This window comes from Phalacrocorax carbo, chromosome 3 (assembly GCF_963921805.1).
Source record: "Phalacrocorax carbo chromosome 3, bPhaCar2.1, whole genome shotgun sequence".
Taxonomy (NCBI): domain Eukaryota; kingdom Metazoa; phylum Chordata; class Aves; order Suliformes; family Phalacrocoracidae; genus Phalacrocorax; species Phalacrocorax carbo.
Window position 1 is genome coordinate 86,856,366 of NC_087515.1, and position 12,545 is coordinate 86,868,910.

The window sequence follows — 12,545 nt, forward strand, 5'->3', positions numbered from 1 at the left end:
AAGAATAAAATAATGTTATCCAAAAAGAAATATTTGTTTTTACTTAAAAATAAGAAATAGGTTAGGATTCCAATTGCACTGTGATTTCAAAATCTTTTTTTCAAAATTGTTCTTCATTTTTTAAAAATAATTTTCAAACAGTATTTGTATACCTGATCTTTTTTTAGAAATTGGATCATTTAATCAAATATTTTCCAGAGCCCTACTTAGCATTGATTTCGGTCACAAGAACTTGTCTCAATTGAGATATGATGTTAAATTTCACTCCAAAACTAGCACTTTTTAATATGAATAAGCATATCACAAATCTGATTACTACTTAGTAAGAAATCCTCTGAAAACGTGCTTGTGATTGATCCAATTGATCCATGACCCTTAACTTTCATAAAAGTCTAACATCCTTTGTCAGCTTCTCTGTAGCACTGTAAATCACTCAACAGAAAATTTATTTGATATATCTGTACACTTTATTTACTTTTATTATTAAACACTGACATCAGCAAGGCCTTCCCATTCAGGTGAATTACCTAGAGACTATATATCTGACTGATATATAGTGTCTTGGATTCAATCATCCAGTAGTAAGGCATTCTCAGAATTCCCAAAAAAATTTCTCACCTCAACCTCTCTCAGTTTCTCATGTTCATTTTCCTGGACAGGAGCATGGAACCAAAGTTAGTTCATGTGCGTCCCAGTGGAAGGTGTGGGATTCATTATTTTGCTATACCTGTATCATTTTAGTGACCACTAATTAGACTGTAGAGCACTGAGAGCAATTTCTGACCCTAGATATTACAAGCGGAAAAAAGACTGTGAGATCTTTTCATTCATCTTTCTGTCACAACTACTTATGTCCATATAAAGTTGAATATATCAAGCAATGGGAATTTTCCATGTTCCTGGGGAATATGAATACAGTAGTTACAGGATCTCATTGTTTAGAAGATTTTAATTTCACCAGGTAAATCTTACCATTTCTAACTACAAATGCTTTCCTTCTACTCAAGCATCCACCCATTACCTGATAATTGTGCAGACTAAATAATCTAGACTGCAAGCGTATATTTTTACCCTCCTGGTAATTTTTTAGTAAATTGTATACAAAAATTTCATTTTGTCTGTGTTCAACCCTTTGGATTTTTCTTTCTAAACACTTATTTCATTTCCAACTCACCGGTGCCAAGGTATTTTAAATATAGCTGTATTTCCATCTGTTGCCTTTCCGATATATCTTTTTCATATCAAATGATGATAGTCAAGTGTTTCTTTTAAAAAGATACTCAGTAAATGAAATTTTTCTGTTTCAGTTTTGGCATCCCATGAAGACTACCATAACAGTCAGTATGGCTTCTATTTTTTCTAATTTCTCTTCATCTACTATTTTAGGTCACATCTTTTGAGTCTCAGCTGAAGATTCTTACTATGGCCTGAGTTTTCAAACCCTGAGTTAAGCTGTGTATTATCTGACTGTACTCCCCTGTTAATTTTAAGAGTCTGGCATTTTACAGCACAGTGAAGGTGCTCATGACATTTCTTGCTGTGAATGAGTAGCACTAGGGCTGGTGACAGAGGACAAAATAGCTAGACGCTTAATACATCTGCCCCCTTGAGGCTCTCTGTAGGTGGTCAGCCATTCCAAATTACGTTTCTTGTCTGATTTTTCTTGTTCATATAATACTCTAGAGTACAATGTTTCAAACCAAGTGCTCAGTCTTTGAGAGTGTCTGATAGCAACACCACAGGGCTGTTAAACATAGATCTTAGTGTCAGAAGGGATCATTTTGGTCATTTAGTCTGACCTGCCACAACAGTAAGGTTAAAAGATTTCCAGGACAATTTATTTGGCTGAAGCTACAGATTGTCTCCTAGAAAGCAACCGCTGATTAACTGCTCTTGACAAAAGCATAACCTAATGTTGAAAAAAAATATGCAGCAAATTGCATTAACTTCTGGTAATATGAACTGTTGGCTTTTAATTTTTTTTCCATATCACCCTCCTTGCTTGGTTATTTGGCATTCTGTTCCTACCTCTGCTTCATGAAATCCTTAGCCAAGGCCATGGTTCTTTTTAAATAAAAATCACTTTCCATTTACTCTGACATTTTTGAAATTAGAATTCAGACTCTGAAATGAAGGTCCTGTCTTATGTCCTTTTTCCTGATTCTTAGCTTGTCCTTTTTCCTGATTCTTAGCTATTATTTAGCTGCAGGCTAGAACATGCATAGAATCGCTTCATAGAGAAATTGGGGGTAGTGGGGTTCTGGCAAAACCCCAGCTAGATTTCCATTTCACAGTTCTGCCTTTCAGGTATAATTCTACACATCACTTGTGTGACTTATACATGGTGTATATAAGTGATGTATAGACTCAATGAACAGGCAGATTTGATACTACAACATAAACCTTACCATGTGCTTGACTCACTTGACAGGGCTATAGTAAAGTATTTCTTTATCTTCATGCTTCTTTCAGAATCTGCACTTCTATGGAGAGCCGTAAACACAATGTATTTAAGTTTCAGTTCCAGGGTACTAGCTGTGTTTGTCCTCAAATTCTTTTTCTGAATTGTCCTGTGAGCACCAGTAAGAACAGAAAACAAGATGAATAGATGACAGTCTGTCAGTGACAGCTATCAGATTTTTCCAAGCCAGTAATAAGTAGAAACAGCCAAGACCAGAGAAGGGAATATAGCATTCAGATAGTTCTTTTCTAAACTTTAAAAACTGGCAGGTATAGGCCTACCTTACCTTCTGCTTTGTTTGTTTTCAAACACAGTCTCACACACATTAAACTTAACCTGTAAATATTACTGAAGGACTGTTACTGACTGAAGTCCTTGAACCTATATAAGTTGAATAGAGTCTCCTAAGAGGATCTTTAAAGAACAAATTAAAAATGACACTGTAATAATGATTTCCATTCTTTCCATTTCAGATATTAATGTAGAGGGAATTGTTGACCTAGCAACATATCATTTGGGTCAGTATTTTTAAAGGGATCTGCTTCCAACAATTCCAAAATTGTAAGAGGCACAGTGGGCCCTCTCAACCTAACAGACTTAGTAGAAAGGCCTGACTCCAACATTTGAGAGACTAAAATTTATGAGATGGTTTGGAGATCAGCAAGGCAAAGGAGACCACTGACTGAGAAGTTTCTTTATATGCTGTGTAATATGGACTTTGCATTAATGTTTTGGATGGTGGACAAGCTACTTCAGCCTCTAAGATTTGGATTAAATTGGAACACCGTAGGTCATTTTCATTTGACTGATTGTATTGGTACAGAAAACTTACTGATAGCAACTTATAATAACTCTATCCCCCTCCTAAACACTTTGCTTATCTGTTATTATGGTTAAGATTTACCTATAAATTAAGCTTAATTTTGCCATCACATTCTCCCTGAAAACATGCAGGCTTTAGATGTCCTGAATAAAGCAAGACTGATTTCTTGATCTGAGGCCAGATGGGACACGTCAGTCGTGTCCACATTGGTGGCACTTAGCCCTAGACTCTTCTGTTACCCTACAATATGCATAGTACTTCGTACATGTGAGGTTTTTTAGACCAAAGCATCTAGTGATGTAAGGACTGTGCTGCAGCCCCTGGCAGTCATATCTTCTTAAAACCAATGTATACGCTGCATATTTTTTAGAGCAGTTAAGAACATGGGAAGGTTGTAAATGCTTCAGAGCCTTCTGGGCTATCATTGGAGGACTGAACAGGGAATAGTTTTATCCATATAACTCAGAAGAGGAGTGTTGCCCAGACACTGAGGGTGCTAGCTGCCAAACGCCATCCACATCTGGAGATACCTCAACAGTTAAGTGGTATGGACTTGCTCAAAGTGTCTCAGAATAGTTAAGAGCCCAAGGAGTTAGAGTTCCCAATAATAGCAGTGAAGACTGAATTTGAAGCTCCCAACTTGCCAGAAGCTACAGTAGGAGCTTTTCCTTATTCTCATGTCCAAGCTAATTATTGAGCTCTCTTAGTGTGTATCAGGCAATTTTTGTTTTGATCAATTTATATGAAAAACTTCAGAAGTTTCTGGATTTCTGCCAATGTAGAAAGTATTTGTGATCTGAAACTTTCTGTGGGTACCAGTCTCTACCAGAAAAGTGATGACTTTTTGTTCCTTTAGCCTGTGTTTTTTTGCTTAGTTCAACTTTACTCACATTCTTTCCCTTTTGTTATTCTTATTGCAGGACTTTATTTTTATATTTTTGTATGTGTATCCAAAAAGTAGATTAATTTAATAAGTATGTAAGCATATCAGTTACACTTAACTATATGAGCAGTATTATTGCAGTCAGACAATAGTACTTTGACTGCTTAGATATTCAGAAATAGGGAGCAATCAAGTATGAAGTTTTCAAGCTGATACAAAGTTTTTTTTCAATTTTATTTTTGTGAGTAGTTATTCATCATATGATACACTCCATTAATTGAGCCAAACATTTCATTCTAGTATAGCTCATCAGGGGTTTCTCACTGGTTTTAATTTTATATTTAACTCAGCTTCACAGACTGCTTGCTTGTTCATACACTTTCAAACAAAGCTTTTCAAATTATTTTCTTTCATGAAAAGTCTGTGAATTCAACCTAGGGAAAGGTAAAATAACTGTGATATATAGGACAATCAAGGAGCATGGAGAAAAAACAAACCATTTTCTGTATTCTTTTGATAGCTTACAGAATGAATAATAGATAGTAGATATGAATTATTTTTGCCCATTCCATGGAGCTGTGCAGGTTATGTTAGAAAAGCCTAGAAATTAATTTAACAATCTACAGCAATCAGAACCAGTTGCTGTCTGCAATTTACGATTTTTGCAAAGCATGTCCTTTTTATTTTCTCTTTACTCCAATTTTTTTTCCTATTAACTTTGAATTCCTCCTTTTCCAATAATGAATATTCTCATAGAAGATGGTATTAGTTGCCTTCATAGGCAAACATTTTTCAGTCACTGGTTTAGGACTTGAGGAACGCTACATCCTACGTGCTACCCTTCCTATGGGCATAGTCTCCATCTCGCTGGTTGATTCTTAACTGCTGGATATTTACACTGTCAATACCTACCATAATCTGAAATATCCAGCATTTTCAGCACACATGCAGGTCATAATTATTAATCAAAATTTTGCACTCTGTATTTTTTCTAATTCTTCTTTTTTGTTCCTTAGTTTTCCTTTCACTTCTTTTGTGAAAAATAGCCTCTTGTGAAATATAGCCTAATGTACATTCTGTAATGATTCAGGACCTTCAACCACTGAATGTTCAGCCCAGTGTGGTGAATGCAGTGACTGGCATAATCAGTTATTCATTGGAGCGTAATAGACTTGTCATGCTGATTGATGCAACAAAATTTGTGATTGTATTTTTAAGGTCAGGAAGTGCTTGGCTGTGATTAGCATGACAATTCTGTTCTACCAGAATGAGGAGCAGCCTGTTGTGAACTTTGTGCTAAGATTTGTCTCCTGTTATCGAATGCACTGTGTGATATACCTAATGGATGTAAATTCTGTTGTTTTAAAACAAAGGACTGATACTAGCTGTCACATTTGTTTTAAATAACTTTGAAAATAGTCTTTTAGATTGTTGGGGTACTTCTTTAGTTCTACTTGTTATACTGAAGTAGATAATATATGTGAATTACATTTTTAAGATGTCCACATAGTTGGCACTCTGTAGATCTGGCACCAGGAGTTAAATGCACGACACTGTATTTTCATATAAGTCATAAAAGTACAAAGAAAGCCACAGAAATCCCATGTAGAATATATGCAAATGTAATTTCTTCTTTAGTTTATATTCTAAAGGCTATTTTGTTCTGAAGAAGAAGGGATGGGAAAAGGGAAATTATTGGACGAAAAGATTAATGGAAAAGAAAAATGCTTAAGATAAAGAGGTGTCATCATCAAAAAAAGAAAAAAAGAGAACAACAAAAAAATCCAAAATAAAATAAACAAAACCCACCCAAAAACCAAAGGGAATTGAGCTATGGAAATGTAATACCACAAATGTGTTACTTTCTAGTATATGTATGTGAAAGCTGGCTGGTGTGAGATGGAGACTCACTTTTTACATGGTGTCACATGGAGAGGGCAAGGGGGAATGGACACAAGTTGCTTTTGGGGAGATTCTAATTGGACATCAGAGGGAAATTTTTCACAGTGATGAGGACAGTCAACCATTGGAATAATCTCCCCAGGGAAGTGGTTGACTCGGTCACGTTGGACACTTTCAAGAATTTGCTGGACAGGGTGCTGGGCTATCTTGTCTAGACTGTGCTTTTCCTAGAAAGGTTGGACTAGATGATCCCTGAGGTCCCTTCCAACCTGGGATTCTGTGTTTCTGTGATTCTGTGTGATTCTGTGTGTGATTCTGAAGCTCAGCTCCAAGAGCATATACCAGAACCCAGAGCTGTCCAGAAAGTCTTACAGATAAGCGATGGGCAAGAAACAGAAGGGTAAGACAGAAATATTTTTACTACTTTTTAAAATTTCATTATGGTGGTTTTTTGTTCATTTGTATGTTTTTGGTTTTGCAATCAATTTCCTCACTGTAATACAGTTTGACTATCATAACACATACAGAAAGCATCTGGGATTCTTTCTGCTCATTTCAGTGGGGTTTGGATTAATCCCATACTGCTAGGTTAGGTGAAATATCTACTTAACTCCTGCAGCTAAGAAAATTTGAAATTCCTCATATGTTTATTAAACATAAGTGAAGAATTCATGCAACTATACTCTCTTCAAGTTTGTCTCCTTGTTTTTGTTATCTAAGTTATAATATAGGCAAAGCAATGTAACAGAAACTTTGTTACAGATCTGATCATGGAAATGTCTAAGGCTAGTATTTTCAGAAACAATTTAAAGGAATTAAGGACCTAAATCCAAGATAAACTGAAATCCAGATCCAACTGGTCTATTGTTTCTCTTAGATTGTTTTGAAAATATTTCACTCATTATTCCTTGACTACCTATTTTATTCAGAGTGAATTCTGCAGTCCTTACTCAGTGAAAACCTCCATTACTGCTAACCTGTCAAGGCACCATGAAAAACAGTTTACTGATTCAGTAATAGAGAAATGTGAGCATCTAGTGATGTTCTCTCATCCTAAGGTCATTATAAAAAAAATAAAAGGGAAAATAAAAAGAAAGGAATGTTAACCACTTGTCTGATATAAACATGACATAGCGTTCAATATTTCAATTATAATTCTATATTTTGTCTAAGTGTCTAAGAATGTGGGATCAGTCTCAATGTGTGGTGGATTCCCAGACATTTCTGCACCTGGCTTTTTGGCACTATGTCAAAATGAGACAGGGCAAAACATACAACTCAAACATGAGAACCATAAAAAGAGGTTCTAATAGATTTGATAATGCTCAAACTTCAGTTTGAAAATCTCTCTGGAAAAATCTACACTGGATTTGTAATCCTCAAGAGTGAAAGTCATGAAGGAAAGCCTGGGTGCAGAATTTTATCTGAGCACTATTGCATAAAGTTCAGTCACAAAAGATAGTAAATGGCACATAAATGTCTGAACCTAAATCCTTTGTCCCGCAGGAGTGCTGAACGTGTCCTGCTATTGTGACCACATGTGAACAAGATATGACACGGGCTGGCGGCACGTTGGTGTGTCTCATTTGTTAGTATTTACTCCCTTGCCTTGGTGAAAAAATGAGGCATCTTGCTTAGTACTTTTGATCTTTAAAGATTGCTTAAGGGAATCACAAATCTTGCTTTGTCATATTTTCTGGTCTGTTACTTTCTCCATACATTCTTTTCAGGATCACTCTTCTAAGTCTTAGGTTTCAAGCTAGACTGTCTCTATTAAGTCAGAACATTTTTGTTTCTTCAGCTTTTATCTAAGATCACACAATGTTTTCCTCTATATAACACCTGTATTTTTTCCCCTGCAGGAACCATCACATCAAATATATGACTTGAGCTTCTTAAAGTGTATTATGACTTAAAATAAAAGAATTTAAAAGAAAAGTAGATTTGAAAAGTAAACAGTCTATGTTCAGGCCTGCCTTTCCTTAAGGTCTGCTGTCCTTCAGAACAAGGCAATGCCCAGTATGATAAAAATCTACCCAGAAAATCTCTCTTTATGAAGTGCACCATCTTTGTGTTTTGTTATTTCCCTGCTTGCCTTGATAGTCCCAGAATTTCTCCCCATTAAGCCGAGAAAATACCTTCATAAAACAAAATCTTGCGGCACCATAAACTTCAGCTTCATCTGACAGCACAGGAAATTCTGTGAACACTGGAGATAAGTCTAAAGATAAGACTATGTTTAATTCATGACACGGAACAGTAGGAAAAGATTTTCTAAACAAAACAGTTCGTGCTAAGTTTTCAAATCCATGTTATTGACATTTCAGGATTTGGGTTTGGGTTTTGTTTGTCTGTTTGTTTTTTAACCAAATACTCATTGGTGGCTTTAGAGACACATATTTTCTTAAAAAGAAACCAGTTCATGCTCTTTGAGATCACTCCAGAATGCAAACCAGAGCTCTGTAACTGAGTATGACTGAGAGATCCACCTCCAAATCACATTTATGATCTAAGAAAAAGAGGGACTCTGGATTATGAGATGATCCAGATAGTCATTGCCAAATTTGACAGCAGAACTGCCACAAATGCAAGGGGAAGCAAGCTGTGACTGGGGGTCTGCTGCAGGAAGGTAGAGAAGATCTGAAAGCACTGAGAAATGGGATACAATAGAATATGAATGCCAGAATTTATACCTTATTGCTATCATGCTCTGACACAAGGAAACTTAAGTTTTAAGGACATTTTTCTGTAATGGGCTCCTCATCCTAGTTCACCATCACTGCTGTCAGAATCTACCTCAAGTGGATGAAAGCTTCTGAATGTCTCTCTCCTTGCAAGCCCATCTGAAACACTGAAGAGGGAGACATCCACTCTTGAAAAGAGAAAAATAAGGTTATGAACAGAGGAGGTTTTGTGTGTGTTCAGGGAAATTAATGTCCTTTAAAACGAAAAATATGGGTATGCTCTTAATAAATGATAACATGACATATATGTTTTATTTATATATAGCGGTATCACTAGATTAGGACAAATATCATGACTGACTGTGAGAAAGTGAAAAAAAAATCAAGTCAAAGTAGTGGCAAAAATAATTATAGGAGAAGATGGGAAGGTATGCTGTACACATACCCTTACTGCTTCTTGGTGAGTAAAATGCAAAAACAGTAGAGTTGAACAAAAGCAAAGATCAGTATATTGAATGCTGGAAGTAGATCAGCTTTCATGAGGTGAGAACCCCATTTTAAAAACCAGGCTGTTTCTGCTGTAGATCAAAGGATCAAAGGCTGGTATCAATATTATTCTGTAAATTATCTATGTGTGTTGTCAGTCTCTTCTGAGTGCTCTTTTGCTATGCTGAGATGAATACTCTTGTGTTCATGTTAAAATAAAATGTTACAATTATTCAGGCATAAAACAGGAAAGATTTAATGCTGGCAGAAAATTTAGTGTAATCTTTTTACATTGTAGGAAACGTAACATTCAGATAAGCCAATTCAAAAAAAAAAAAAAAAAGGCCATAAAACAGACCAAAAAAATTAAGTGGGACTGACTGGAACAATGAGAGGTAGAAGGAAATTAAAATGAGTGGGAAATTGCAAACCTGTACAATGTTGAATCTACTATAACCTTTCCGCATAGCTGCCAGAAGTACTTTTGCTTGAACTGGTCCTACAACAGACATGAAAAATCATACGGGCAAAAGGACTAGCACCTGAATGACATGAAATTTTAAAAGGAAGGAAATAAAAGACCTTATGGTGGGGAAATAGTTTAATTTTTTTAAGGTACTGGAAAATATCTATGAGTTTTATTTTTTCTGTATAATCTTTTGAAAAGAGATGATTCTGTGTACGCTACTCATTCTTCACTGCCCTTTTTGTCCTGTCACTATTTACTGCCTTTTTAGTTATGTTTTTGTCTCATAACTTTTAAGAAGCTCCCCTTTCCCCAAACAGTGAGCAAGACTGCAATTTTGGCCTTCACCTCTGAGGGAATCCCATGTGATGATCTGTGTCCAGACTGCACTGTTAGCTTTGTGAGACTATTGATGTGAATAACTTGCTAGAAGGGATTTCTAGAAGTAGTAGTGCTTTGTTATATATGCATTTCTGAAGGTTTTGATTTAAAGATTAGCTTGCTCAAGAGAAAAAAATTTTGCACCCGTTATTCTGATTATTTTTTAATTATTTTTCAGAAAGACCCCGATAAGTTGTAAGCAGTACACTAAAACCACATCTCTATAATATGTAGTGGCAATTTTTTCACTGATTTCAGAGACACCAGGGCTGTAAATTTTGAAGTTACTCTCTGAAAATAGACATGGATGTATATGCTTATTAATGTGTGACTGAGGAGGATTAAATCTCATCCTCTAGTCTAATAACTCAGTGGTGACTACTAATCTTTTTCCTCACCTATTTTTTAAGATCAATCATAATGCACAGCTTAATGAAACACAACGTTTACTTGGTCTCAGGAGATGGACAAGTATTCATGCAAACATACATTCTTATTTATGCACTGACACTGCAGTCAAAAACACTTTATATGGAAATGCAGACTACATTGTCTATACAACACTCTTTGTTAGCATAATGCCAGCTACCTTCTTGCTGCTGTAAAATTTACTGAAAATATTTATAGTATATGGAAGCTCCATATCTGAAAAACCTTCATGATCAGGGCTTACATAGAATGACGAGAAGCTCAGTTCATCCAAATGCAGGCCAGACACCTGCCCAGTTGTTCCAAGGACATAGACATGAAGTGGAATTAGATAAACGGACTAAGCTGGAAGAATATTTTAATATTTTTGGTGTGCAAGTGAGCACAAAGGCATTCCAATGCTCTTCAGAATTTTGTGTTCTCTATTTTCATTGCAGGTAGGAAAGTTGTTGGTACCAGTCCAGTAAAAATTTCAGTATATTATACAAATTGAAACTACCAAAAATTAAGGTTTTCAGAACAAATTTTAAAAAAAACCAAACAAACACAACTAAAACCAAAAAACCCGCAACCTTGCAGATTCCCTTAAAGCATAGTGATAGAAAAGTTATCTACTGTCAAATTCCTTCTCTAAATTGGCCACGAAAGTCCAGCTGTCCTGTATTCCAGCTGAGTTATTCAAACCAATGGGATATACTGTTTGAGCAAGTGAGTAACAGCCAAGGCTATTTCCACTCTGTGTGCCAGAAACCTGCATTGGAGAACTCATCAATTATCTTTTCTTTAACCTTTCTCAGAAACAGGTCTAAAATTGAGTGGATCAATCTGAGGTTACTGTGAGCAAGCTCAGCACCAAAAATGTAGCACCTACGAAACTCTACCAACAGACATTGGGTGTCTAAAAGGGTGTCCACTTACAAGGCTAATAAGAAAATAAGGAAGTGATTTTATCTCATTAAATATTGAATGCATATATTTATAAGTGAAATTCTATTAGTCTCTTTTATGAGTAATGTCTTAAATGTATAATTTAACATATACATCTTCCCTTTTCCAGATTACAGAAACACAAATTGTACAAATTGTTCAAATCTTAATGTTGATTTTTTCTAATGTTTTGGAGCAGCACACATGCATTTTGGAGTGAGCCTAAGCCTGGATTTTTCATTATGGTTTTGGGAGCACTAAGCTGAGTGAAATTTTAATTCCTATAACATATACAGGATTATTTTATACTTTCCACAAACAGTTAAAAAGACAAATCCTCACACACACAGCCCCCCCTCTACAATTCTGTATCCAAAATGGAGGGTCTTTTTTACTTCATCAAATGACTTTAAAATATGCCCATTTAAAAAGCCAAATCACTTTAACAAAGATCAATTAAGTAATTACCAGCTCTTTACTTACTACAGTTATGCCCATTTTTATAGATTTGGAGGACCAAAGAGGATATTTTAAACAAACTTTCTAAAGAGGAGTCGCAAAGAAGGGGTTTGTATCATGGCAAAGAACTCCAAAAGTATGGCTTGTCTTTTCAATCATCAGCTTAATGGTAAAATCTTTTAATCCAAAATTTCTGAAAATTGTTAAAGTTACAGATTTGGTGGAATATTTTTCCTTATATTGATATTTACATTCCTTTATAAAGTATCTTTAACATATGTATACGTTAGCAATTTTGAAAACTTACATTGTGTAAGTAAGAAATCATATGTATTTATAGATGTATATAAAATTTATATTTCGGTTAGCTATGTTTCCTATTATTTCAATAGGAAAATCTTTCACTAGAAAAATATAAATATTTTTAGAACATTTTATCCTTGTAATTTTATCTGTTGCACTTAGCTGAAACATTTGTTTCATATTACTTGAAGGAAGATATCTGTTTATGGTGCATATGATAGATGATAGATGTAGCAAAAGTTAGCACAATTAAGTGAAATCTCATATTTGTTAAGATTTCTGAGGAAGACCCACAGGTAAGGTGGCATTTGAAAAGGCTAAGCAGTACCATGGTTGAAAGT